The sequence below is a fragment of the Phyllobates terribilis genome, unplaced genomic scaffold (assembly GCF_046119375.1).
Source record: "Phyllobates terribilis strain yellow unplaced genomic scaffold, ASM4611937v1 Scaffold_119__1_contigs__length_5224398, whole genome shotgun sequence".
Lineage (NCBI taxonomy): Eukaryota > Metazoa > Chordata > Amphibia > Anura > Dendrobatidae > Phyllobates > Phyllobates terribilis.
This window is the reverse complement of record NW_027362879.1, coordinates 2,799,552-2,827,419: the sequence shown is the minus strand read 5'-3', so window position 1 is coordinate 2,827,419 and position 27,868 is coordinate 2,799,552.

Genomic DNA, 27,868 nt, shown 5'->3' with positions numbered 1-27,868 from the left:
TTGATTGCATACACCGGGTCCCTCCCTGATAACAAGGAACCCTGGGGAATACTGGTCATCTTGATCCCCCACTGACTATATACTTGCTCCACCTCAGCCTACACCATCATGGAGGACACTTCCACCTGTGTCCACTGTAAGGTTGGACTTTCTTTTATAATTACAGCAGATTAATAAACATCATAAAGCTGTAAAACGATCGAGTAATTTATTATAAATTATTATAAAGAAATATAAAGTATAATAGATAGCTATAGAGGGCACAGAAGACGACTAACTATAGAAAGCATGGTATCGCCTGATATATACTGTATATTCTAGATGGCGCTATTACACTAAATACATCACAACCTCCAGGGTGAAATTACCGTACAATGCGAGATCACTAATAATGGCCACAGATTATGAGAAAATGACCAGCTCCATAGTCCTGGAGTTATTATAAATGTCTCTAGTGTGAGGCAGGGACTGGACGAGTGTTGGAGGGAGGTATATTCCCCCAGGACGTCCTTTATGTATCCATGCTGTAGAATCTGCCGTATACTTCTGTTCTAGCAGTCAGACATTTCACTCTGCAAATCACAGGCTCAACATTGTGTAAAACTACCACCGTATATAAGAGCACTCAGAATAAAAACTAGCGGCATGCCGTGCACTGCCCGCGTCATGTGTACGGGATACAGGACCTGCAGGACCTGGTACGGCCATTATAGTTGATAGATTAATGATACCTGTGCAGATGAAGGGAAAAAAATATGTGCAACAACAGGAGGAGAAAGTCTCAAAATGTAATTTGCAGAGTATAATAGAGAAATGGGAAACTTCTGGAGATGCAGATAAGTGGTACCAGGGCGAAACGTAAGTGTAGTCAGACAAGGGAAAAGTGCAAATGATCCAGCGTAAAGGTTTGTTTAGTAGAAAAAATATTAAAACTTAGCTTTTATTAGCCATATAAAACACTGCTCCACAAAGAATACAGCAAATGTGCAACTATCATAGCTTACAGACCTACGCGTTTCAACAAATCATGTCTTAATTATGGCCCTACTACTAGAATGCCAAAAAGGCATATATATATATATATCCACGTGCCTGTATGACCTCCCTACAATGCCTGGGCATGCTCCTGATGAGGTTGCGGATGGTCTCCTGTGGGATCTCCTCCCAGACCTGGACTAAAGCATCCGCCAACTCCTGGACAGTCTGTGGTGCAACGTGACGTTGGCGGATGGAGCGAGACATGATGTCCCAGATGTGCTCAATCGGATTCAGGTCTGGGGAACGGGCTGGCCAGTCCATAGCTTCAATGCCTTCATCTCGCAGGAACTGCTGACACACTCCAGCCACATGAGGTCTGGCATTGTCCTGCATTAGGAGGAACCCAGGGCCAACCGCACCAGCATATGGTCTCACAAGGGGTCTGAGGATCTCATCTCGGTACCTAATGGAAGTCAGGCTACCTCTGGCGAGCACATGGAGGGCTGTGCGGCCCTCCAAAGAAATGCCACCCCACACCATTACTCACCCACTGCCAAACCGGTCATGCTGAAGGATGTCGCTCTCCACGGCGTCTCCAGATTCTGTCACGTCTGTCACATGTTCTCAGTGTGAACCTGCTTTCATCTGTGAAGAGCACAGGGCGCGTGTGGCGACTTTGCCAATCCTGGTGTTCTGTGGCAAATGCCAAGCATCCTGCATGGTGTTGGGCTGTGAGCACAACCCCTGTCTGTGGACGTCGGGCCCTCATACCACCCTCATGGTGTCGGTATCTAACCGTTTGTGCAGACACATGCACATTTGTGGCCTGCTGGAGGTCATTTTGCAGGGCTCTGGCAGTGCTCCTCCTGTTCCTCCTTGCACAAAGGCGGAGGTAGCGGTCCTGCTGCTGGGTTGTTGCCCTCCTACGGCCCCCTCCACATCTCCTTGTGTACTGGCCTGTCTCCTGGTAGCGCCTCCAGCCTCTGGACACAGCCAACCTTCTTGCCACAGCTCGCATTGATGTGCCATCCTGGATGAGCTGCACTATCTGAGCAACTTCTGTGGGTTGTAGAGTCTGTCTCATGCTACCACGAGTGTGAAAGCACAACCAACATTCAAAAGTGACCAAAACATCAGCCAGAAAGCATTGGTACTGAGATGTGGTCTGTGGTCCCCACCTGCAGAACCACTCCTTTATTGAGGGTGTCTTGATAATTGCCAATAATTTCCATCTATCGTCTATTCCATTTGCACATCAGCATGTGAAATTGATTGTCAATCAGTGTTGCTTCCTAAGTGGACAGTTTGATTTCACTGAAGTTTGATTTACTTGGAGTTATATTCTGTTGTTTTAAGTGTTCCCTTTATTTTTGGAGCAGTGTATATAGATACATACAGTGAGTACGGAAAGTATTCAGACTCCTTTAAATTTTTCACTCTTTGTTTCATTGCAGCCATTTGATAAATTCTAAAAAGTTAATTTTTTTTCTCATTAAAGTACACTCTGCACCCCATCTTGACTGAAAAAAACAGCAATGTAGAATTTTTTTGCAAATTTATTAAAAAAGAAAAACTGAAATATCACATGGTCATAAGTATTCAGATCCTTTGCTCAGACACTCATATTTAAGTCACATGCTGTCCATTTCCTTGTGATCCTCCTTGAGATGGTTCTACTCCTTAAATGGAGTCCAAATGTGTTTAATTAAACTGATAGGAATTGATTTGGAAAGGCACACACCTGTCTATATAAGACGCCACAGCTCACAGTGCATGTCAGACCAAATGAGAATCATGAGCTCAAATGAACTGCCCAAGGAGGTCAGAGACAGAATTGTGGCAAGGCACACATCTAGCCAAGGTTATAAAAGAATTTCTGCATTACTCAAGGTTCATAAGAGCACAGTGGCCTCCATAATCCTTAAATGGAAGAAGTTTGGGACCACCAGAAGTCTTCCTAGACCTGGCCGTCCAGCCAAACTGAGCAATCGTGGGAGAAGAGCCTTGGTGAGAGAGGTAAAGAAGAACCCCAAGATCACTGTGGCTGAGCTCCAGAGATGCAGTAGGGAGATGGGAGAAAGTTCCACAAAGTGAACTATCACTGCAGCCCTCCCCCAGTTGGGCCTTTATGGCAGAGTGGCCAGACGGAACCCTCTCCTCATATGAAAGCCCGCACAGAGTTTGATCAAAAACACATGAAGGACTCCCAGACTATGAGAAATAAGATTCTCTGGTCTGATGAGATGAAGATAGAACTTTTTGGTGATAATTCTAAGTGGTATGTGTGGAGAAAACCAGGCACTGCTCATCACCTGCCTAATACAATCCCAACAGTGAAACATGGTGGTGGCAGTTGTTAGAACCCTCCTGTTAGTTTTTTCTATTTTGTGGTCACGTAACCTTCTGCCTATTTATTCCAGCTCCGCCCTTCAGGCTTTGCTGGACTTCAGTGTTACTTTGACTCTTAATCTAGCCAGGTGCTTTGTACCTACTGTATCTCTCTAGTTTGTTTGGTGCTTGGACCACTAAGTACTTTTGTCTGTTTGTCTTCTTCTGCTACTACTTCTGCCAGGAGGTGTCCAATTTTGTCCCAGTCCTTAGTTCTTTTAGGGACCCCTCCCTTTAATCTATAGGTCTGCGTTCAGACTAGCCGCGGACGAAGGCGGGTCTGTTCACAAGGAACAGGTTGCCCGCTGCATCGTAGGGAATCAGCTTAGTCCTATTGTATGGACAGATTTCCTCTCTTTCCTTAGTTCTTGTAGCAGATCATAACAGCAATATCATGCTATGGGTGTGTTTTTCAGCTACAGGGACAGGACGACTGGTTGCAATTGAAGGAAACATGAATGCGGCCAAGTACAGAGATATCCTGGATGAAAACCTCTTCCAGAGTGCTCTGCACCTCAGACTTGGCCAAAGGTTCACCTTCCAACAAGACAATGACCCTAAGCACACAGCTAAAATAACAAAGGAGTGGCTTCAGAACAACTATGTGACCATTCTAGACTGGCCCAGCCAGAGCCCTGACCTAAACCCAATTGAGCATCTTTGGAGAGACCTGAAAATGGCTGTCCACCAACGTTTACCATTCATCCTGACGGAACTGGAGAGGATCTGCAAGGAAGAATGGCAGAGGATCCCAAAATGCAGGTGTGAAGAACTTGTTGCATCATTTCCAAGAAGACTCATGGCTGTACTAGCCCAAAAGGGTGCTTCTACTCAATACTGAGCAAAGGGTCTGAATACTTATGTCCGTGTGATATTTCAGTTTTTCTTTTTTATTAAATTTGCAAAAATTTCTACATTTCTGCTTTTTTTCAGTCAAGATGGGGTGCAGAGTGGACTTTAATGAGAAAAAAATGAACTTTTTAGAATTTACCAAATGGCTGCAATGAAACAAAGAGTGAAAAATGTAAAGGGGTCTGAATACTTTCCGTACCCAGTGTACATGCATGGAAATAAATGCAGAATTATATTTCTTAATACTGCAGTATCAGATCCTGTCTTGAATTTAACCCCTGTGGTATCCAATGTGAAAATCCACAGGGACTCCCGGTTCAGAAGTTTGCACTTATGGTCCCCCCCTCGTGTGGATCTATATACCTTCTCTATCTCCATATATTTAAAGAATGAGGTGTCACCTTTATGAACTCTCGCAAAATGCCTCGATATTGCTGATGTATTTATGGCTTCCAAATGAATCGCATCAGAAAGATGTCTTCTGATACGGACTTTCAGCGCACCTGTGGTACAACCCACATAGTGGACCTTACACAAGGTGCATTCTATAAGGTATATAACCCCTGATGAATTACAATTGAGGAAATCATGAATTTTATATTCTCTATCATTACTTAAGGACATAAAACGATCTGTTTTAACCGCATGTAGACACGCTTTGCACCGATTGGCTCCACATCTGAAGAAACCTTTTGTGCTGAGCCAATTTGGTTGTACAGTATTAGTCTCACTGGTGTATAAGCTAGGAGAAAGGATGGTTCCCAGAGCGGGCGCTTTCCTGGCTACAAAGCGGATGGCATTAGAAAGTAGGTTTTCTAGTTTCTTTTTCTGATATATAATAGGGTTATACTTTTTAATTCTAGATGTAATTTTATTATACTGAGGACTATAGGTGGTAGAAAACGTTACCCTAGTATCCAATGTGTTAATGTGATTTTTCTGTTTATTTCGGAGTATATCTTTCCGATTTATATTGGAGACAATTCTACTCGCTTTTCTTAAAGACCACTCGGGATAGCACCTATTGGATAGTCTGTTACACATTTTTTCTGATTCCTTCTGAAAAGTGATGTTATCTGAACAATTTCGTATTGTTCGTATTAGCTCACCGTAAGGGATATTTCTCTTAATATGTGGCGGATGACAACATTTAGCTGATAGAATAGAATTTGAGGCTGTAGATTTTCTGTGGGGATTAATTTTGACCAATTCTTTCTCCTTGGTAGCCTCAAGTTTGAGATCCAAAAAAGTAATTTTGGATGAATGGTAGAACTAAGTGAATTTAAGATTAAAATTATTGCAGTTGATGTACTGTACAAATTGTACCACCTCCTCCTGTGTGCCCCCCACACCAGGAGGAGGTCATCAATAAATCTACCGTACCACACAATGTGTCCACTATATGTGTTATCATTATGGTAAATGAAAAGCTCCTGCCACCTACACATCACTATGTTCGCCAGCGAAGGAGAGAATTTACTGCCCATGCTGACTCCTCTTTTCTGTAAAAAAAAAACTTTTATCAAAGCTAAAATAATTACGCTCTAAGAGGAACTGTACTGCTATGACCAGAAATTCTTTTATTTCTATAGTGTACGAACTGTATGTGTCAAGGTGGTAGGTTAAACATGCTAAAGCAATATGGTGTGGAATTGAGGGGGTATAATGCCACCACATCACAGGACAATCATCCAAAGTTTTTTGGCCCTTCAAATTTATCAAAAATGGTCACTATGAATTTTGAATCCCTAATGTAACTCGGAGTTTCCTGAACCAGAGGCTGTAGGTAAAAATCCATCCAGGCACTTAATTTTTCACCATGGGAACCAATCCCCACCACTATGGGTCTTAACCCCTTTACAGCCCAGGGCGTACTAATATGTACAGTACAGACCAAAAGTTTGGACACACCTTCTCATTTTAAGATTTTTCTGTATTTTCATGACTATGAAAATTGTACATTCACACTGAAGGCATCAAAACTATGAATTAACACATGTGGAATTATATACTTAACAAAAAAGTGTGAAACAACTGAAAATATGTCTTATAATCTAGGTTCTTCAAAGTAGCCACCTCTTGCTTTGATGACTGCTTTGCACACTCTTGGCATTCTCTTGATGAGCTTCGCTGTAATCGCACCGACCCAAAGAATAAAGTCGTCTAATCACTTATACTGCACAAGGAACGGTGTAAAAAATAAACTCTAGGGTTAGGGTTGTGCTAGGGTTGGGATTTTTTTCAAAAGCCAAAAAAAAAAAAGATGACGATATGGCGACTAGTGTTGAGCACAAGTGCTCGCTACTTGAGTTATCATCGGGTGCTCGGGTATGCATTGAGTATCGCAGGTGCTCGAGTCTCTGCCCCATATGCTTCACAGTCAAAAAAAACGTGCGGGGATTGCCTGCCATGCACAAGCAATCCCTGCATGTTTGTTTTGGGTGTCTAATAACCGTGAAACATGTGGGCAGGACTCGAGCATGTCACTCGAGCACGTGCGATACATGGTGCATACCCGAGTACATGATGCAAACTCAAGTAGCGAGCACTTGTGCTCAAGACTAATGACAACTTATTCAATATGATGACCTAATGTTATCAAATTATGTGTCATACCGGGTTCAAAATGTTCATTATGCCCCTTGATAAAATCCTTGAGGTTTGTAGTTTCCAAAATGGGGTCACTTGTGGGGGGTTTCAACTATTTAGGCACATCAGGGGCTCTTCAAACGTGACATGGCGTCTGCCCTCAATTCCAGCAAATTTTGCGTTCAAAAAGTCACACAGTGCTCCTTCCCTTTGAACTCTGCCATGCACCCAAACACTGTATTTTCCCCACATATAAGGTATTGGCGTACTCAGGAGAAATTGCAAAAAGTTTTTGGGGTCTATTTTCTCCTCTTACCCTTGTGAAAATAAAAAAAAATGGGGCTAAAACATAATTTTTTATTTTCATGGCTCCATGTTATAAACTTCTGTAAAGGTTCTCTGAGGGGTCTAGTTTCCAAAATGGTGTCACTTGTGGGGGTTTCCACTGTTTAGGCACATCAGGGGCTCCCCAAACACAACATGGCGTCCGCTAATTATTCAAGAAAATTTTACTTTCAAAAAGTCAAATGGCGCTCCTTCTCTTCCGAACCCTGCCGTACGCCTTAACAGTGGTTTTTCCCCACATATGGGGTATCTGCGTGGTCAGGGGAAATTGCACAACAAATTTTGGGGTCCATTCTTTCCTGTTAACTCTGTGAAAATAAAAAAAATTGGGTCTAAAGTAACATTTTTGTGAAAAAAGTTAAATGTTCATTTTTTTCTTCCACATTCCAAAAATTTCTGTGAAGCACTTGAAGGGTTAATAAATTTCTTGAATGTGGTTTTGAGCACCTTGGGGGTGCAGATTTTAGAGTGGTCTTACTTTTGGGTATTTTCTGTCATAAAGACCCCTCAAAGTGACTTCAAATGTGATGTGGTCCCTAAAAAAATGGTTTTGTAAATTTTGTTGGAAAAATGAGAAATCTCTGGTCAACTTTTAACCCTTATAGCTCTCTAATAAAAAAAAAATTGGTTCCAAAATTGTGCTGATGTAAAGTAGATATGTGGTAAATGTTATTTATTAACTATTTTGTGTGACATATCTCTCTGATTTAAGGGCATAAAAATTCAAATTTTGAAAATTGCTAAATTTTCAAAAATTTTCGCCAAATTTCAGTTTTTGTCACCAATAAATGCAAGTGATATCGGGGAAATTTTACCACAATCATGAAGTACAATATGTCCCGAAAAAAACAATCTCAGAATCAGGGGGATCCGTTGAAGCGTTCCAGAGTAATTACCTCATAAAGTGACAGTGGTCAGAATTGTAAAAATTGGCCTGGTCATTAATGTGCAAACCACCTTGGGTAGTAAAGGGGTTAAAGGTGGTGGGAAAATATTTTTATGCATTTTTGGAGGCGAATGGTAAACTGGAACAATTGGGTGATCTACGTATAAATATTCCATTAATTTTTTTTTTAGAGCCCCTCAGTGCAAACCTTCGTTTAATAGATTATACATAGCAGCATTAAACTCAACAGTATGATCTCTAGCTAACTCCAAATAAACATCCCTATTTTCTAAATCCATCAAATTCACTTTTTTATACAATCCTGCATTCAGTACTATAGTGCCACCTTTATCCGCTGAGCGGACTAGTATGTCTGAATTATCCTTTAATTTTTTCAGAGCGTCTTTTTCTCTATATGTCAGATTAGAGTCCAAATGATTAGTAGAAGATAATTCATTCTTTAATTCCTCTAGTTCTTTTTCAATTAAGTCCTGGAACTGATCCAGAACCAATGGTCTGGACTGAAGTGGGTAAAAGAAAGGATTACCAGCCCGAAAGTCCTCATTTAAATTTACATTTGGAATTAAAGATTCCGTCTCGAATTGTTTCATTTGTAATAAAGACTGTTGTTCTGTGAATAATAACATGGAATCCTGGCTTGTCCTAGGAGAAACTTCTTCTGAAGCTGTATTCTGTGGATTTTTCATGTCCATAAAATGACATCGGATGGTGAGGTTACGTGCTAGTTTGTTAACATCCAGAATTGTTCTGGAAATGTCGAATTCGTTAGAAGGTGAAAAGCTCAGGCCTTTAGCCAGGAGAGAAATTTGACTCTCAGATAAGATGTAGCTAGAGAGATTCCAAACAGGTGACTCTAATAATGGCGTTTTTTGCTCTGTGTTGGGTACTTGTTAGCATTTGCGCTTACGTCCCGCCATTGTGTGACCCGCCACTAGCTGTTTCAGTAGCGGCTAGCCCTCCCTTGGAAAGGGGTGTACTCGGACGGCGGGCCCAGTTGGTAGAATGGGGATGCAGTCGCGGCCTCGGCCCGGTCCGTGCCCAGGGCGCACACATTAAAAATAGGGGCCAGTTGATGAGTGGCAATTATGAGTGGATAAACGACTACGCCACCTGTGGTGTCTGGTCATGCGCCACCAGCGCTGCTGCAGTCCTCTGAGGCGGGATGTTGTGGCAGTCGATGGTAGTACTACTCCCCACAGGCGGAGCAGGGCCTCAGGGCAGAGGAAACAGGAGGATGAGTGGAGTCGTAGTAGGTGCAGTTTTGCGGTGTGGTGTCCCGCTGCAATAATGGACCGGAGGCAATGGATGTAGTCTTCCAAGCTTTACTCACGTTGTTAGAGGTCAGCTGCAAGGCTTCTCCTTGCTCCTCACGGCGTGCTGCGGACACCAGAGAAGGGGGTTCGGCACACCCCGGTAGTTCAGGTACGTCTATCAGGACCCCCAGCACCAGTGTGTTCCTAGAAATCTCCCCCTTGGGCCTCTCCTGTCCGTGTGCAGTGCGTGTTGCAAGGCTGGGTCTCCCTCAGGCTATACACAGAACAAGGGCACAGGTGGCAACTCCGCTCCGTCTGTTACCCGGTGGTAACCACTTAGCCTTCAGGCTTTTCCGACTGAGACATGAAGTAACAAAGTCAGATATCGGGAGCCGGTACCCCTCTTGCAGCAGGAGTCCATCTGACTAGGCCAGAATGGAGAGTATAGGTGGCGTATGCCGATCCGTCCGTATTCCCTGGGATCCTTTTGCCTGCGGAGCTCTCCTCCTCAGCTCCCCTCCAGGCCTTCTTAAGCAGGGACCTTGACCGGGTAGAGACCTCTGTTAACTCTATCCTGCTCCTCGTCTCAAGGCCAGAGCACGAGGACCGTGCATCTCCAGCATGCTGCAGGCTCCTACACAAGGCCACTGTCAGCTGTGAAGACCACAATCAACAACCTTGAACTTAAGATGGCTGGCTATTAAATATGTATCTACAAGTGTAACCTAAAAGTGCGTCCTCCACCCTCACCCACTACATGGTTCCCCCTATCTTTGGTTCCCCCATCTCCATTATCCTGCTTGGGCAGCACCCTGGTGCATACTAGCCCCCCATAGGACCGGAGTGTGTAGTGTTGAGTGATGAGGTGGGGTCCTGACAGGTGCTCCATCCTAACCTGGGAGAGGAGATACCACACCTCATTCACAAGATGCAGTACCCCCTGTGGCGACCGAACCCTCAGGGGCGCCTCACCCTCTTCCTCCGTTTTTTGTAATCGCTCCACCAGCACTAGATAATTTATTTTTGACAAAATACAATTGTTGCATTTCTCCCATTGAACTCATAGATGAATCTGAGTAAACATCAGAGGTGGCAGCAAAAGAATTATCCGTAACATCATCATGCTCCTTAAAACTCCCTCTTCCAGATCTCTGAAAACGTTTGTGGGAGCGTTTTTTTAAGATGGATGGTAATTGTTTATTCCAACTATAAATCTTGTTCTGCGCATAGTCCTCACTGTCCCTTTTGAACTTGGATCTTTTTATATCCATAATGGTGTTCTCCAACTTGGCCAAATTAGATTTCAGTTTGTCATTACAAATATTAAATTCTTTTAGTTGCACATATTTCCCCAAAGACGATTGTATATTTTTAATATCCAATTTAATTTAAGTCAGTTCCAGTTCCTCATGTTTGATTATGAGGTGCATAAGATTCAGTGAACATTGACTAAGAATCGCATTCTGATCTTCTTGAAAACCGTCATTGTATATAGTGGTGGCGACTTTTTCTTAAACGCAGACCTCTAGGGATCATTTCCTTTTTTATATATGTGTCCAAGGTTGTGAGATCCCACCAAACTTTAAGTTCTCTGGTCATTTTGTTTTCCATCTGGAACATGAGATCTTTAAATTCATCCGGTTCTGTTGTCACCACTGACGGTTTATTATCAAAAATAGATGCTAGTTTGTTCAGTCTAGCCGAACAATCCTCTGTGTCACTGAAATTCATTAAGTCAAATTGAGGGGGTGTGAAAATCCACAGGGACTCCCGGTTCAGAAGTGTGCACTTGCAGTCAGACAAGCCAATGGCCTGGTAACAGGGGCCAAGCAGAGCCGGGTAAGTGGTAATACAAGTGGGCAGTGGAATGAGTCGAGGTTTTGGTAATCATGGTGTAACAGATCGGGCAGACTGACTGGGCAGGAGAGAATTTCATGTTTTCTTGATTATAGCATCATGTGGAGAATTCCTGCTCCTTAATATTAAAAGGGGTTGTCCGGGACTTTTTTTTTTTTTACCATGGACCTAAGAACTAGCAGACAAGTATTTGCTAACTATGTGCCTGTTGTGCCAGGCGCCGATATTTGCTGGTTCAGAGTGGTCACGGAGCGCTCCTGACAGTGATTTTTCAGCTCCCGCTCTGATCTGTTGATGGGGTGTGACTGCCGGTGTCATGCTGATTGACAGCTGGCTCCCTGCTGCCTAACTGCAGGGAGCCGTCTGTCAATCAGCATAAAGTTGGCATTCACGCCTCTTTGACAAAGCAGTGGGGAAGAGGAAGAGCTGTTCTGTTGACGTGAAGCAGCAGAATCGCTGTTAGGAGCGGTCCAGGAGCAATCTTAGCAACCACAGGGTAGAACAAGCACGTAATAAGCAATTACCTGCCTGATAGTTCTTAGGCCCATTGCATTTTTCTATCTCACCCTGTAGGAGTCACCTTCTCCTCAACCAAAAAGAGAAGGAGCATATCCACCGACATTGTGATATGCCAGTTTCCAGATCCAATTGCAGATAAAATTATGATTTTATTGTTAATCCATTAAAAAGATATACACATTGCAAAAATAAAATAAATAAAGGTGGAGACCTCTGTGAAACCTACACGTTTCGAACGCCAAACGTTCTTCGTCCTGCTATAGAAATACATGTAGGGAGTTACAATTTACATGCTCGACCGCGCCATCATATGGGCGTGTTGATCGTTCTTCACGCCAAATTTTCTAAGTAAAGAAATGATAGGGTGTGGGAATAACAGAATAAAAACAAGTGATCTAATCTTGAAAAGTAGGCAGTGTGTATAAAAAATACACAAAGATGATACAAACAATATGATATATACATTAACATAAAATCAGAAAGATAATAAAAGAAAAGTGCTAAACCTGTGTCAGAGAAAAAGCTCAGAGCTTAGCGCAAGGAAGCACTCCTTAGAAGAACTCCTTAGGAAAACAGATACAACTACAGCAAGCTGTACCTTCCAGGACTGACCAGTGACCAAAATCCAAGCTCTGATTTAATAAGATCACGGTTACACCCACATACCTTCTATTGGTGAGCTCATATGAGGACTTGTCATAGGTGTGCTAGATCTTTTAGAAGTTTATGAGTCCCCAACTTTCAGGATATCTTCGCCCATGGAGGTCTCGGGCGGGAAATATCATGGTCATGTTTTCTATCATGATTTTACCTTTCTATAGAGATGAAACATGGCATGGATAGCATTATCCATCTAAACGATATTAAGTTGGGGGTGTTCGGCTGGCCTTACAATGATGTGAGTGAATGCGTTATGATCGTCCCTTTGCTACGATGTTGAAAATACATTTCCCATGAATATTGGATCGATGCAAACCCCAATATTCATCACTGACCACAGTCTTCAGAGTGTCTGAGACAAGTCCTTTGAAAAGAGGAAGCCCTTGCTTCGGAAATGTACTTATCCGCCTCTGAGTATGCAAATTCTAGACTTGTTGGCTGGTTCTCATCAGATTCTTTGTTGAATTTACTTGACCACGGCAGGAGGCCATACGTCAATAGAGGTTGAAGTGTCAGCTCTTTCTCATTTTTCTAGTTATAATCCTATATGTTCAATGTGAGGGTGATATGTCCCCTCTCCAGAGATGTCTTTTTGGATTTTACAATTTTTCTTTACGACAGGGTGCAAAATTACCCTCCCCACCCCCAACCAGGATCAAACTGGGGTGTCTGGGGCCCCAAAAGGAATTGATTCTAGGGGCCCACACTACAGCTGTATATGAAAACCTGTTAGCCATTATCTCGATTATAGTGGAGCGTCGGCTGCAAAATACAGGAGGTTCCTGCACCTCTTACTGTGCGATACCATAACTGGGATGTACAATTATGGTAATTTGCAGTAAAGGACTTTGTTGGTGAAAACAAGTTATGACCATAGGATCCACAGGAGAGGTGATAACTCCATAGGATCCACAGGAGAGGTGATATCTTATTGGTCAGTGATTGATTGGTCTGACCATTTGGGACTGTACCGATTGGAAGAATGGGGAATTTTTATCCCTGACAGGGCACTTTAATTCCTATTGTAAAATGGAGCGGCAGATCGGGTGTGTCATCTTCTTTGCCAGAAAAAGCCAAGTGCAGTGCTCATATAAAATACATATAATACAGACTGTCTAAATGTGAGCTCAGGAGCAGATGATGGGAGTGTTACAGATTCCCCTTTAAAAAGGACCTTTTGCTGACAGCCTCTTCACATGGAAGCTCTGTGCTTGGCTCCTGCTCTGCATCCTTTCATTTCCACCTATTAGCAGTGAAATATTGATTCCTTCACACCAAAGGCTGGAGGAAAGTACACAGAGAAGCTTAAAGTGCACTCAGACATGACCAGAAGCAAGCATCAGAAGGAGCAGAGTCCAGATAGTGGGCCTTCCAACATGGCGCCTCCTCCCCCACACCAGCCAGAGTGAGAGATGCTGAGGCTGCTGCAGCAAAGCTGGGGAGATTTGCCAGACTGACCTTAGATTCTGACCCTTCAGATGATTTACAACCTGATCAGGTATGCTCACAGAGGAAGAGAGATACAGAGACTGTGCAGGGGAGGCAATGTGGCACCACTCTCACAGCAACAGTTAAACAGAGAAGTGCAGGAAATGCAGAGCACTAACAACACCTATGGAGAAGTCAATGATTCTGGGCAAGAGCCTACACGACAAGATGTTTTCTCTGCTGGAAAATCCTGTAGTTTCTCATTAGAAATTCTCAACAAACACATGGGAGGGCTTAGAGAGGACATTAATCTCATCAGACAAAACATGAAGAAAATAAACAGCCGAGTCAATGAGTTGGAGGAAAGAGTGAGTTCTGTTGCGGACCAAATGCCTACTATACATAAATATCTCAGGAGAGGTCTTCAGAATATCAATGCCCTTCTCAAGAAGGTTGATGACCTAGAGAATAGGCATCGGCGAAATAACATACGTTTAGTCGGGGTTCATGAAAAAGCGGAAGGTCGTAATTCAGTTGATTTTTTTTTAATCCTGGCTGACTACAATGTTCGGCAAAGACACTCTCTCTCAATTTTTTGCAATTGAAAGAGCTCACAGAGTTCCTACACGTCCTTTGCCACCGGGTGCTCCACCAAGACCTGTACTCATCAAATTACAAAATTTTAAAGAGAGAGACCTTGTCCTACGAAAGGCCAGGGACCACTCTTCACTTACCCTTGATGGAAGGAAAATATCTATTTATCCTGACTTTTCAACAGAAGTTCAGAAGAAGAGGGTCAAGTTCTGGGATAGAAAAAGGAGGCTCTGTGAAAAGCAGATTTCCTATTCTATAATCTACCCTGCTCGGCTCAGGGCGGAGTTCATATGTTTGACTCCCTTCCAGATGCTTTATCATGAATGGATGCCAGAAAGAGATCTCTGCGAAATGGAGCTGGATGAGAGACTTCTCCTTGAGGCGGTTTTCTCCAAGCACTTTTCATATACCATTATGAAAAAATGCCTATCCCTGAATCTATTCCGTTATTCTATTATGAGCGGGAAAAGTTGAGCTATGATGAGTTATGTACCTGCCTTATTGTACATACAAAGTATTCTTATTTTGTGAGTGGAGCATCTGTGGAGACAATCTCTTTTAACAGAAAACTTCATCCACTGTACATTTACTTTAAATTATTTGGGTATTTTTCTTGTTTTTGGTTTCTCTTCATCCACTATAAGTTTATGCTCAAAACTTATAATTCTGCTCTCCATCCGGCTAAACAAGTCTACTTTACCACTCTCATCACATCTCTAGCCAACAATCCTAAACGACTTTTTGAAACCTTCCACTCCTTCCTGAGCTCTAAAATACAGACCCCGTCACCAACCTAAGCGCTGACGATCTGGCCACTTATTTCCTACAAAAAATCAATCATATCTGTCAAGACATTTTTACACAATCCCCTCAGAGTCTGGATTCCCTTCCCTCCCGCACCTCAAGTTCACTTTCCATCTTCGAGCTGGTCACAGAAGAAGAAGTGACCAGACTCCTCACTTCTTCCCGCCCTACAACCTGCAACAGTGACCCTATTCCCTCACAGCTCATTCAGTTCCTTTCCCCAGCTGTCACTGTGGAGGTTTCACCAATTTAAGATACACTAGGTAACTGCTCTCCTCCTAATTAAAGATGTCCGAGTGAATGCAAATCAACCAAATTTGCTAATATGGTTGAAAAACTTCACTCAGAGACTAAACCACGCAAAATGACATACTTTATTATGTAGACATGGGGTTATATAGTATTCTACTTCTAGGTGGGATTAGTAAAATTCATTGCTCCTTCTGATAACTTGGCACACTGCAATTTGCTCATCCATGTATCTCCTGGCCTCAGTAACACCTTAGGAATTCTGATGGGAGGGGTGAAGTCGTCTCTCAGCGCCATCTTTGCTAACTCGACATGAATCTCTCTGTTATCAGCCATGCACATACATATGTCATTCCCAGGAAATCATTTAGTTGTTCATGTGTACAATAAGGCTGTGTGACCACGATGCGTTTTTTAAGCGTTTCCGCAGCGGCAATTCCGCTGCAGAAACGCTTAAAAAATGCTTGGTAGAAGGCCTGCCATGTTCCCCAATGATAATCCGCATGTGCTGTGCACATGCTGCAGAAATTTCCGCTGCGTCTTATCATTGCGGAAAAAAACGCAGCATGACCAATTATTTTGTGGAAGCGCTGCGTTTTCGCCGCCATTGACTTGCATTGGAACGCATGGAATCCGCATCACTGGATCTGTACATGCGCATTCCATGCATTTCAATGTGCGGATGGTACCCGGGTCTGGAGAAGAGGAGACTCTCCTCCGGACGCAGGTACCATAGTACCTGTAAAAAAAGAATAAAATAAAAAATAAATATTATACTTACCTTCTGATGGCCCCCGGTGTGCTTGTCTTGGCTTGCCGGCAGATCGCGGTGGACTCAAGGACCTGCGCTGACGTCATTTAGTCATGTGACGGCAGGTCCTTCAGTGTACCGCGAGGTAATCTATTAAAATAAACTAATTGATTTTCTATAATATATATATTTTACCTTGACATCACTACCCACCTAACTAAAATATTTGACCTCTCTCTTTCTTCAGGTATCTTTTCCTCTTCACTTAAACATGCCATCATAACCCTTTTACTGAAAAAGCCATCCCTGGACCAGAACTGCACTGCTAACTACAGACCGGTCTCTAATCTTCCCTTCATCTCTAAACTCCAGGAACGCCTGGTCCATTCCCGCCTAATCCGCTATCTCTCAGATAACTCTCTTCTCGACCCTTTACAATCTGGTTTCCGCTCCTCACACTCTACTGAAACTGCCCTCACTAAAGTCTCTAATGATCTACTAACAGCTAAATCTAATGGTCACTACTCCCTGCTGTTTCTCCTATATCTCTCTGCCGCTTTTGACACTGTAGATCATCAGCTCCTCCTCACTATGCTCCGCTGTATAGGCCTCAAGGACACCGCTCCCTCCTGGTTCTTCTCCTACCTCTGACCGCTCCTTCATGGCATCTTTTGCCGGCTCTTCTTCCTCTAATCTTCCTCTTACTATCGGGGTTCCACAAGGATCAATCCTAGGTCCCCTCCTCTTCTCCTTGTATACTGCTCCTATTTGACAAACCATCAGCAGATTTGATTTCCAGTACCATCTCAATGCTGATGACACCCAACTATACACCTCTTCACCTGTCATCACCCCCACTCTAATACAAAATACCAGTGATTGTCTGTCTGCTGTCTCTAACATCATGTCTTCCCTCTATCTGAAACTGAATCTCTCCAAAACTGAACTCATTGTTTTTTCTCTCTCTACTAACCTACCTATACCTGACTTTTCAATTTTCTTGGGTTGCGCCACCATAACCCCCAAGCAGCAAGCTCGATGTCTTGGAGTCATATTTGACACACAACTTTCCTTTATCCCCCATATACAATCATGTAATGCAGGTGCGGGAATGCAACGCACAGAGACACAAGGCGAGAACAGTCTGAGATGAAAATAAACAATTTTATGCAACAGGTATTCTGAACAAAGGATTAGTAACAAGGGTAATGAACAGTAATTCAAAATATCAGCAAAAGTCAAAATCTCTCAAAATAAGACGCAGTCTCTCAAAGTAAGGTGAAGCCTCTCAAAGTAAGGTGAAGTCTCTTAAGTAAGGTGCAGTCTCTTTAGTACGGTGAAGTCTCTTAAGTAAGGTGAAGTCTCTTAAGTAAGGCGAAGTCTCTTAAGTAGGGTGATGCCCTCAGTCATGGGAGACACCACGTAAGTTCTTTAACTGTACATTTGGCCCTAGTGGGGGTCACCAGTTATTCCCGCTAGGCCGTGAGTCTCTTCCGCATAAATTCAATTAGATCACGTTGTGCTCCTTTAGTCCCAACCGTTCCCCTCCCAACCTGAGTATCTAAACCCAATTGTCCCAGATACCGTGGGTGAACAGTGGAAGTGACGGCCCTGTTCACATGTGCAGCTCCTCCGCTTCCGCTGGCATGACTTTCCTGGGGCAACCGTCTCTCAACTCCTCTCTGCTTTGCTGTTGGAGGCAGTCTCTCGAGCCTTGGATAGGGGGGTCCAGGCTTCGTCGGTCGGCGGGCAACGTCGGGTTCCGCGAACTCACTCAGCACCGCAATCAGGTTCCTAGTCTCCTCAGCAGGCACAGCACTCAGGTAACATCCGTGAGATATCCGGAGCTCTTTTACCGGTGCCCGGTTGTGGCACCTCACCGGACTCTGGCTTAGGCCTGTCACGCGGGGTTTCTCAGGATGCAGGGAACACGTCTGCTCCTTTCTGCAGCTTGGCGCCAAAGACCCCTCAGGTTTGTCGCGCTGGCCTCTTAATTTCCGGAACTCCTTCCTGGAAGTCACCTGATCAGGTCCAGCGTCTGAACTTGCTCTCCCTGCAACTTCCCTTGCATATCTTGGTTCCGCTTGACTGCGTCTGGCCAGTAGATGGCAGTCTCTTTCCATCCTTGAAGCATCATGTAGAAGTTCTTTTACAAGCTCTCTTGACTGGGCTACATTCCTCCCTCCTTTTTGCTCACCAGTCCTTGGGCGAGTGGGCTTCTCGCAGAACTGATGCCTCCTTCCAGGCAGTGCAAGCTCAGACAGGAGTTGGGCACACTCCTGCATTTTCTGTTGGATTTGAGACCAGATGAACTCTTCCTGAGCATACCGGTTAGGAGGGATTCCGGCATTAGCCTGCTCAGTTCTGCGGAGCTCTTCTTGCGGAGGTGACTCCGGGAGATCCGAGGAATCAACCACTGGGGATTGCAAATCATTTCCCGACTCATTTGGAATTCCACTCGAGGTTGGCATCAACGGTTCTGACGGGCCCAACTGCATTGTGGCCCATCCTTCTTCATCCCCTAAGGTTCCTGCATGTGGCACTTCAGCCAATACGTCTGGGGGCCCAACTCCGTTACAGACTTCTGCTTCAGAGGAGCAAGGTCGCAGCATATTACGGTGCAACACCCTGGGTGTCGCGGCGTCATCCCCTTCGGGCCTAACCTCGTAGACTGGGTTGTCTGGGTGAACTTTCTTCACCACCCGATATGGTATCGCCTCCCAATAATGGTCCAGTCTACTTCCAAATCGTTTAGCCCTCACCAGCACTCGGTCTCCTGGCTGAAGTGATCCACCTGTCGTCGGGGGCCGAACTGCATGCTCTACTTCCTGAAACTTCTGAGCAACCAGTCTTCTCACTGTATGGAGCCGACGCCGGTGTTCTCGAATCCAGGTACTTGGGCTACCGCCCGGGCCGGGGTCTTCTGAGTCTAGCTCCAGTTCAGTGATTTCTCGGCCACTTCTTCCAAACAGCAACATGTAAGGGGTGTAGCCGGTGGTCGCATGAACTCGATTATTATACACCCACACCAGCTCGGACACATATTCGGACCACTTCATCTTTTTGTCCGCTTCCAGCGCTCGCAACATTTGCAACAGGGTTCGGTTAAAGCGCTCGCATGCGCTGTTCCCTTGCGGGTGGTAGAGCGTTGTTCGGGAACGGTCGATTCCATAGATGCGGTACAACTCATCCATCACTCGCCCTTGGAAGCAGGCCCCCTGGTCAGAATGTATTCGCTTCGGGCACCCATAAATCCGGATGAAATCTTGACAGATGGCCTTAGCTGTGGCTTCTGCCGTCTGGTCTTTAGTAGGCGTCACTACTGCGAACTTGGTGAAGTGATCAGTCATGACCAAACAGTGTCCATAACCATTGTATGAAGTTCCTATCATCAAGTAGTCAATCATCAAGACCTCCAAGGGGGCAGAAGTTCGGATGGTCTGAATGGGAGCTCTTTGTTCCGGGGGCTTATTCAACTCACACTGGCGACATGCTCGGCAGACTCCCTCGACTTCTTGCTGCAGTTGAGGCCAATACACCAGCCGTTGCAACCACCGAAAGGTCTTTTCTACTCCGAAGTGAGCACCTCTTCCATGAGCTTCTTGGGCTAGCTGTGTTACTAGCGCTCCTGGAACTACCACCTGCCAGTTAACATCAAACTCTCGAGGCAGCTGGATTCCTCGGCATAGCAAGCCGTCCTTCAGGAGAAGCCTCTCCCACTGACCTAGGATTTGTAAGGTAGTTGGAAGTGAAGCGGCTCTGGTTTCCTGGTCGGGTCTTTGATTAAGGGCGACCCATTCCCTCAATTTTGCTAACTCTGGATCGGATTGCTGCATATGTATCCATTCGTCTCTTGAACGGCCCAGAATCTGAGTGGGCTTCGGCTCCTCTCTGGTCTCTTGGGCAGCGACGAACTGGCTGAAATTAGGAATCTCATCGCCTTCGAGCTCCTCATCTCTGTCTTCCTTCGGCCCCGCCTGAGTGACCCGGGACAGGGCATCGGCATGGGTGTTCAGCGCCTTGGACCGATAGGCAATCTTATACTGGTATTTGGACATCCTTGCGACCCACCGCTGTCCTAACGCGCCCAGTTTGGCGTTCTCCAAGTGGGCCAAAGGGTTGTTATCTGTCCGCACTTGCACTTCTGACCCTGACAAGTACTCAGCAAATTTCTCAGTCATGGCCCACACCAGTGCTAGTAGCTCCAGCTTAAACGAACTGTAGTTCTCCGGATTCTTCTCCGTATCTCGGTGTGACCTGCTGGCATACGCGATCACTCGCTCTTTTCCTCCTTGTACTTGAGCCAGCACTGCTCCCAGTCCATGCAAGCTTCCATTGGTGTACAACTCGAAAGGCTGCGAAAAGTCGGCGTAGGCCAAGATTGGGGCATCTGTTAGCGCCATTTTCAATGCTCGGAATGCCTCTTTTTGTCGTGGGCCCCACTAGATGGGCTTTCGCTTGGCTCCCCCAGCTGTTCCTCTCAGCAATTCATTGAGCGGGATCGCAATCTTAGCGAAGTCTTTAATGAATCTGCGGTAGTATCCAGCAAGCCCCAGGAACGCCCTCAGTTCCCTTAGGTTGGCGGGCGTGGGCCACTTCTGCACGGCAGCTACTTTCTCTGCAGTGGGGTGTACTCCTGCACTGGACACAGTGTGCCCCAGATACTCAATTTCTCGTTTGAAGAGACGACACTTTCGAGGCTTAATTTTCAGGCCGTGTCTCTGAAGCCGTTCTAACACTTGTTCCAATCGGCGGAGATGATCCTCAAACGTAGCGGAATAGATAATTATATTGTCCAGATATATTAAAGTGGCTTCAAAGTTGAGGTCCCCCAAGCATCTCTCCATCAGCCGTTAGAAGGTCCCTGGTGCATTTGTTAGTCCGAACGGCATCCGATTGAACTCAAACAGGCCCATAGGGAGAACAAAAGCGGCCTTCGGACGATCCTTCTCAGCTACTGGGACCTGCCAATAGCCACTGGCCAGGTCGAGGGAAGAGAAGAATTTGGCGCTCCCTAGTGCAGATAGAGACTCTTCGATTCGGGGGAGTGGATAGGAGTCCCGGACTGTACAGGCATTCAGCTTTCGATAGTCCACGCAAAATCTCAGGGTACCATCCTTCTTTCGAACCAGCACGATCGGAGCCGCCCAGGGGCTCTGACTTTCACGGATCACACCGTTCCGCAACATGTGGGCCAACAGCTCTTTCACCTCCTGATACATTTGAGGTGGGATCTGCCGATATCTCTCTCGGATGGGAGCAGTATTTCCGGTGGGTATTTCGTGCTGAATGTCCCGAGTGCACCCGAAATCATCTTCATGCTGTGCAAACACTCCCTGATATCGCTGTAGAAGTTGTTTGATCTGCCTTACTTGTCCAGCAGAAAACTCAGTCAGATTAGCCTCCATTTCTTCCAGAAGGTGGCGTCCAGCCAACGGTTCTCTTCCATTCTCCTGGCTGTTGAGGGACACCTCCAGGGTCCATGGTTTTCCTTCCACAGGTGCCAGCCCTATAGCGTCCGCTCTAGTAAGGGCCTCTGGCATTATGTACACTCGCGCCACCTCTTGTCGGGGCAACAACTGTAAACTGGTGCCACCTAAATTGATGCAGCGCACGGGTACTCGGCCGTGCCGCACGGTGGCCAGGTTTCGAGCAATCAGGAGTCCAGAGGGCGCTTCTTCTCCTTCCATCGGTTCAGTTTGAATGTCCACGCCCTCTAAGGACACATGTGCCAGCACCGGCAACGTGAGTACAGTCTGTCCCACCGGCAGTGTCATTGTGGATTCGGGCGGTATCGATACCTTGCCAAGGTACTGAGAGGTAGCGGGCAATTTTTGAATCTGGCTGACCCGCACGAGGTGTTGGAACACTCTCTTGCTAGCTGGGTCTCGAGTGGCGCGGGTCCAGTTGTTTTTGCTACAGCCCTCAGCCAGGAACTGTCCGACTTCTTTCAGCACATTCATGCCCAGGGTTACAATGGGCCCATCGCCTCCGGGCCCTGTGGTTAGTACGATCCATTTTCGACCGAGGTCCTTTCCACATGCCCGCATGGACATCCATACTACTCCCGCTACTGGGATAGGTAATTGATTGGCCGCCACCAATTTGACAGTGGGTTCCCGGCAGGAACGAGTGACTTCAGGAAAGTGACTTTGGAAATACGTCTCAGGCATAATGGTCACTTGAGACCCGGTGTCCATCAAACAGCGGATCCGCTGCCCATTGAATTCAACCCAGATGATGGGCCTCTCGGAGACAATGTCTTCAGAGCTCCCTCTTCTACTCTCTGAAGCACGAGACCCCACGGTATGCTCCACAACCGTGGGGCATTTTAGTTTAACGGCTGTCCCCTCCTCCTCCTTTCTTGGTTGGGAGAGTCTTTGGAGATATGCCCCCTACCTTCGCAAGTCCAGCACTCCGGTCCTCTTTCTGCCGATAGGTCGGGTACATGCCGTGCTGGGGCCGGGTAGGAACGTCTCTCTCGTTCTGGTCTCCGTCCGCGTTGAGCAGTACGGTCCGTCAGCAAAGGGGCAGTAGGGGGCTTTCTAATAGCATTCAGCTCACCCCGAATGTCTCGAATTTCCTGACTTATTTCCCGTACCCAATCAGGCTCTTGGTTGGTGAATCCAGGAGCAATTGCCTCTTGACTTCTAACTGTGGCTTTGAGAACAGGAACTTCTCTCTCCAGCACTCTAGCTTCAGACCCTACCTCCAGGAACCCCATATCAGGGCTCAATCACAGCCGCTCCTTCAGGATCTGCCTCAGGGAAGGGTCTTTCAAGCCGGCAATCAGTTGGTCACGCAGCACCTCATCCAATGGTCCCAGTCCTCGGTTCCCATCTCGAGCTTTCTTAGTGATATGGGCCGTCACTTCCTGCAATGCGTTAACATACTGATTTACTGTCTCATTTTCCCCTTGGACCCGCTGGAACAACCGTAAACGCAAGTGTCCCAAATCTGTAGTGTCACCGTGCATGTCCTCTAAAATTTTTATCACTTTATCCACGGTGTCACGGTCCCCAGGTGGGCGGTACATCACAGTCTGTCGGGCCTCTCCATCAAGGGTTAGGAGGGCCAGCTCCGCCTGGGCTAGGGGATCAAGGGGGTACATCCGTAGCATACTTCTCAGTCTTTCTACCCAGTCCCACAGTGACTTGCCATCCCCTGAAAACTTGGGAAGATGGCTGAGCATAGCCCCCAGGGGTATATGGGTCCGACCGGACCCAGCCACAGACTGATCCTCCATCTCTGCGTCTGAATGTTGCATACTGTTTTTTCTCTCTCTACTAACCTACCTATACCTGACTTTTCAATTTTCTTGGGTTGCGCCACCATAACCCCCAAGCAGCAAGCTCGATGTCTTGGAGTCATATTTGACACACAACTTTCCTTTATCCCCCATATACAATCATGTAATGCAGGTGCGGGAATGCAATGCACAGAGACACAAGACGAGAACAGTCTGAGATGAAAATAAACAATTTTATGCAACAGGTATTCTGAACAAGGGATTAGTAACAAGGGTAATGAACAGTAATTCAATATATCATCAAAAGGCAAAATCTCTCAAAATAAGACGCAGTCTCTCAAAGTAAGGTGAAGCCTCTCAAAGTAAGGTGAAGTCTCTTAAGTAAGGTGCAGTGTCTTTAGTAGGGTGAAGTCTCTTAAGTAAGGTGAAGTCTCTTAAGTAAGGCGAAGTCTCTTAAGTAGGGTGATGCCCTCAATCATGGGAGACACCACGTAAGTTCTTTAACTGTACATTTGGCCCTAGCGGGGGTCATCGGTTATTCACGCTAGGCCGTGAGTCTCTTCCGCATAAATTCAATTAGATCACGTTGTGCTCCTTTAGTCCCAACCGTTCCCCTCCCAACCTGAGTATCTAAACCCAATTGTCCCCGGTACTGTGGGTGAACAGTGGAAGTGACGGCCCTGTTCACGTATGCAGCTCCTCCGCTTCCGCTGGCGTGACTTTCCTGGGGCAACCGTCTCTCAACTCCTCTCTGCTTGGCTGTTGGAGGCAGTCTCTCGAGCTTTGGATAGGGGGGTCCAGGCCTTGTCTGTCGGCGGGCGACGTCGGGTTCCGCAAACTCACTCAGCACCGCAATTAGGTTCCTAGTCTCCTCAGCAGGCACAGCACTCAGGTAACATCCGCGAGATATCCGGAGCTCTTTTACCGGTGCCCGGCTGTGGCACCTCACAGGCCTCTGGCTTAGGCCTGTCACGCGGGGTTTCTCAGGACGCAGGGAACACATCTGCTCCTTTCTGCTGCTTGGCGCCAAAGACCCCATAGGTTTGGCGCGCTGGCCTCTTATTTTCCGGAACTCCTTCCTGGAAGTCACCTGATCAGGTCCAGCGTCTGAACTTGCTCTCCCTGCAACTTCCCTTGCATATCTTGGTTCTGCTTGACTGCGTCTGGCCAGTAGATGGCAGTCTCTTTCCATCCTTGAAACATCATGTAGAAGTTCTTTTACAAGCTCTCTTGACTGGGCTACAATCACTCACTCACTCATGTCACCTGAACCTTAAAAACATCTCGAGAACCCCACATTTTCTCACCTTTGATACTGCAAAAACTCTTACTGTCGCTCTTATTCACTCTCGTCTGGACTACTGCAACTCTCTTCTAATCGGTCTCCCTCTAAACAAACTCTCTCCTCTCCAATCCATTCTGAATGCAGCAGCCAGGGTCGTATTTCTATCAGGCCGCTTCACCAACGCCTCTAACCAGTGCCAGTCATTGCACTGGTTACCCATTCACCACAAAATACAATACAAACTCATCTTTCTCACCCATAAAGCCCTCCACAGTTCTGCACCACCCTATATCTCATCCCTCATTTCTGTCTATCACCCCTCCCGTGCCCTCCGTTCTGCAACTGATCTAAAACTAACATCCTCCTAAATCCCAACCTCGCAGGGGGAGGGGATTTTACCACCTACCTCCACCCTTTCTGGGATAAATTCCATACTGGAAATATTTTTCAAAATGCACAATATACATCTCTACATTATCTGCTAGAGAAGGTAGGCATAGTGGACCTATGGAGAATACGGCACACTGATGTCAGACAATATTCCTGTTACTTCGTCTCCCATCATACTTTGTCAAGAATAGACCAAGCTATTGGCTTTGAATCAATCATACCCTATATTAAATCGGTGAGGTATCTGCCAAGGAGTGTCTCTGACTGCTCGCCTATACAGGTACAACTGCAGATGGGTGCTGTGAGGTCTCCGGGGGAATATACATGGCACATCAATCCTTTTTGGCTGCAACTAATTGGTCCTACTCTTAGCTCTAGAATCTTAGAATATTTTCGTTTTAATGATGGGTCATCATCTACGAGATTTATATGGGATGCTATGAAAGCATATGACGCGCCCCTGGGCCTGTGTCGCGCTGCGTTGCGCACGCGGGAGCTTACCCGGAGCCGGATCTCTTGAGGGTTGTAGTCTCGTGGCGGGGATCCGGTCCGTGCCCAGGGAGTCAGACTAAGTGGCGCTGTATTAGCGGTAGATGTTGGACGACTACGCCACCCGTTGAGTACAGCTGAGGAGCTGCTGCTGCAGGGCAGACCGCTGAGGCCGGTGGTGGTATTGTGCAGCGTGATAGTATAACCCCCAACGGGAGGGGTATGGCCTCAGGGCAGCCGACGTGGATGATGGGGGTAGCAGGAACCACTCGGAGACGGTACGGTGTAGTTCAGGGTCTTTACTGGTGACAAAGATAGACCCTCCCGGAGTACTGGCTAGCGATTGGGGCCTGGTCAGTCCTTGAGCAGATGGGATCTCCCCTGGCCAGGCGGAGTTGTAGGCCTCCCAAACTAACGATACTCTTCCGGCTACCTTGCTAGAGGCGGGTATAAGTAGCCCACGTCCCTGAGTGTACCGTGTGGTGCTCACCCGTATGGCCGGTGACTCGGGGCCTTCTAGTAGCTTCCGCTCCACGACGGCGGTGCTGGTCCCACGCGTGTGACCGTGCCTTCGGGTTTCTGGGCCAGAGGACCTGCAATCCCCTGCCGGTCGGTTTCTGCTGCTGGATAGGAGTTAGTCCCCACAGCCTCGGACTCCGGGTCCGGTGATAACTTCTCAGTCAGGGCGAGCTCTGCAGCTGCCAGCCCCTGACTCCTTGTAGCACTGCTCCCACAGAGCTCCTGATGTTCTTTTCCTATATCTGCTTCTCTGTCTCTACTTCTTCTCTACTCACTAACCCTGCCTCAGCCCTAGGTTTATATAGGGGAAGTTCTTCCCCTCCCAGGACTGGGCAGGAGGTGTGGCATGCATAGGATCCCTGACCAAGAGACCTCCCACCTGCTCTCAGACGTAATATCTCTATCACTGTGGCAACCAGACCCCTGGGGTGCCACATTCCCCCCTAGTGAAATTTAGTACTCCGGGACTAAACATATTTTTAGAAAAACATTACAAGGTATAAACAATAATAATACAATAAGAAAAACACATAAAGATGGTTACGGCGTGTCCGCAACCGGGTGCAGTTTTGAAGAAAAGCAAGGTGTCCATTTTACCAAAACAGGGAGACGTAACCAGGTAGGGGTCTGTCCTGCCCCGAGTCCTTAACAGTCTTTAGTCCATTCCTGGGTTACGCTCCAACCATGTACAAAGGATTCCCGGTAAATCCACCAAAGACTCCCATAAATTACTAGAAACACATAATTATTTACAGGATATGGCCGCTCTCAGTCTTCGGCCAGTGGGGATAAGGAATGGCTGCTCACAGTCCTCAGCCTGGTTTAAGATAGGGGCACATGGGGAACAATTCACTAATCCCAACGGGAACCATATTTTAATTAGCAGCAGTCCTTGTACCCTTACGGGTAACTATTTACAGCTCTTTATTCACGCTACTTCCCTTCAGTAGCTATGTCCTCTTTGTGCTCCCTCCTGAGGGTAGTACTCAGACCCGTCCGGGTCCTCTTGGCTTTCCTCGTATTGGTAGTACTGCAGCTCCTCCTCGGTTAGCTGGGTTAGTATCTCTGCGACAGTCCTCCTCCCAGGTGGCCAGGACTTTACCTCCCTTTGGGCTGCCCCGGTTAATTGGGCCACCAGGATGCTCACTTTTTGCTCCTCTGTGAGGGGGTACACCTGGAAGAGGCTATCCAGCTTTTCTCTAAAGTCATGCAGGGTATGTGACTCCCCTGAGTACTGGGGTAGCCAGGCTGCCCCCGGGATATAGGGCATGGTGAAAGGCATGACCGCAACAGCGGTGGCGCTGGCGGGGGTTGAAGCGGTGAAGCTCTCCTCCGTATCCGACATCCTTCTCCCCCCTAGTGGACCGTGGCCTACCTTGCGATGATCCTCTTCCGTAGGCCGCGGCTCCGCAGTGGACCGTCAGGGTTGAGGACCTTCCGTCGCGCTCCTGTGACGTCGGCGTCTGCTGGGCTCCTTCCAGGACCTTACGCAACGTCTGGACGTGAGGCGGGGCTTCAGTTCTCGCGCGCTTTCGGAGTCCACGCCCCTCTTCTTCCCGCGCGGCGTCTTCAAGATGGCGTCCAACGGCGGGAAAACTCCACGGAAGGCGGGAAGAAGGCTGAAAATGTCGCCGGATGGCGGGAATCTTCACCGATGGCGGGAAGAAGGCTGAAGATGGCGCCGGATGGCGGGAATCTTCACCGATGGTAAGTTTAAAAGTCTCTTTTTTCAGGCACGCAGTACCCGGTGGTTGCGGGCACG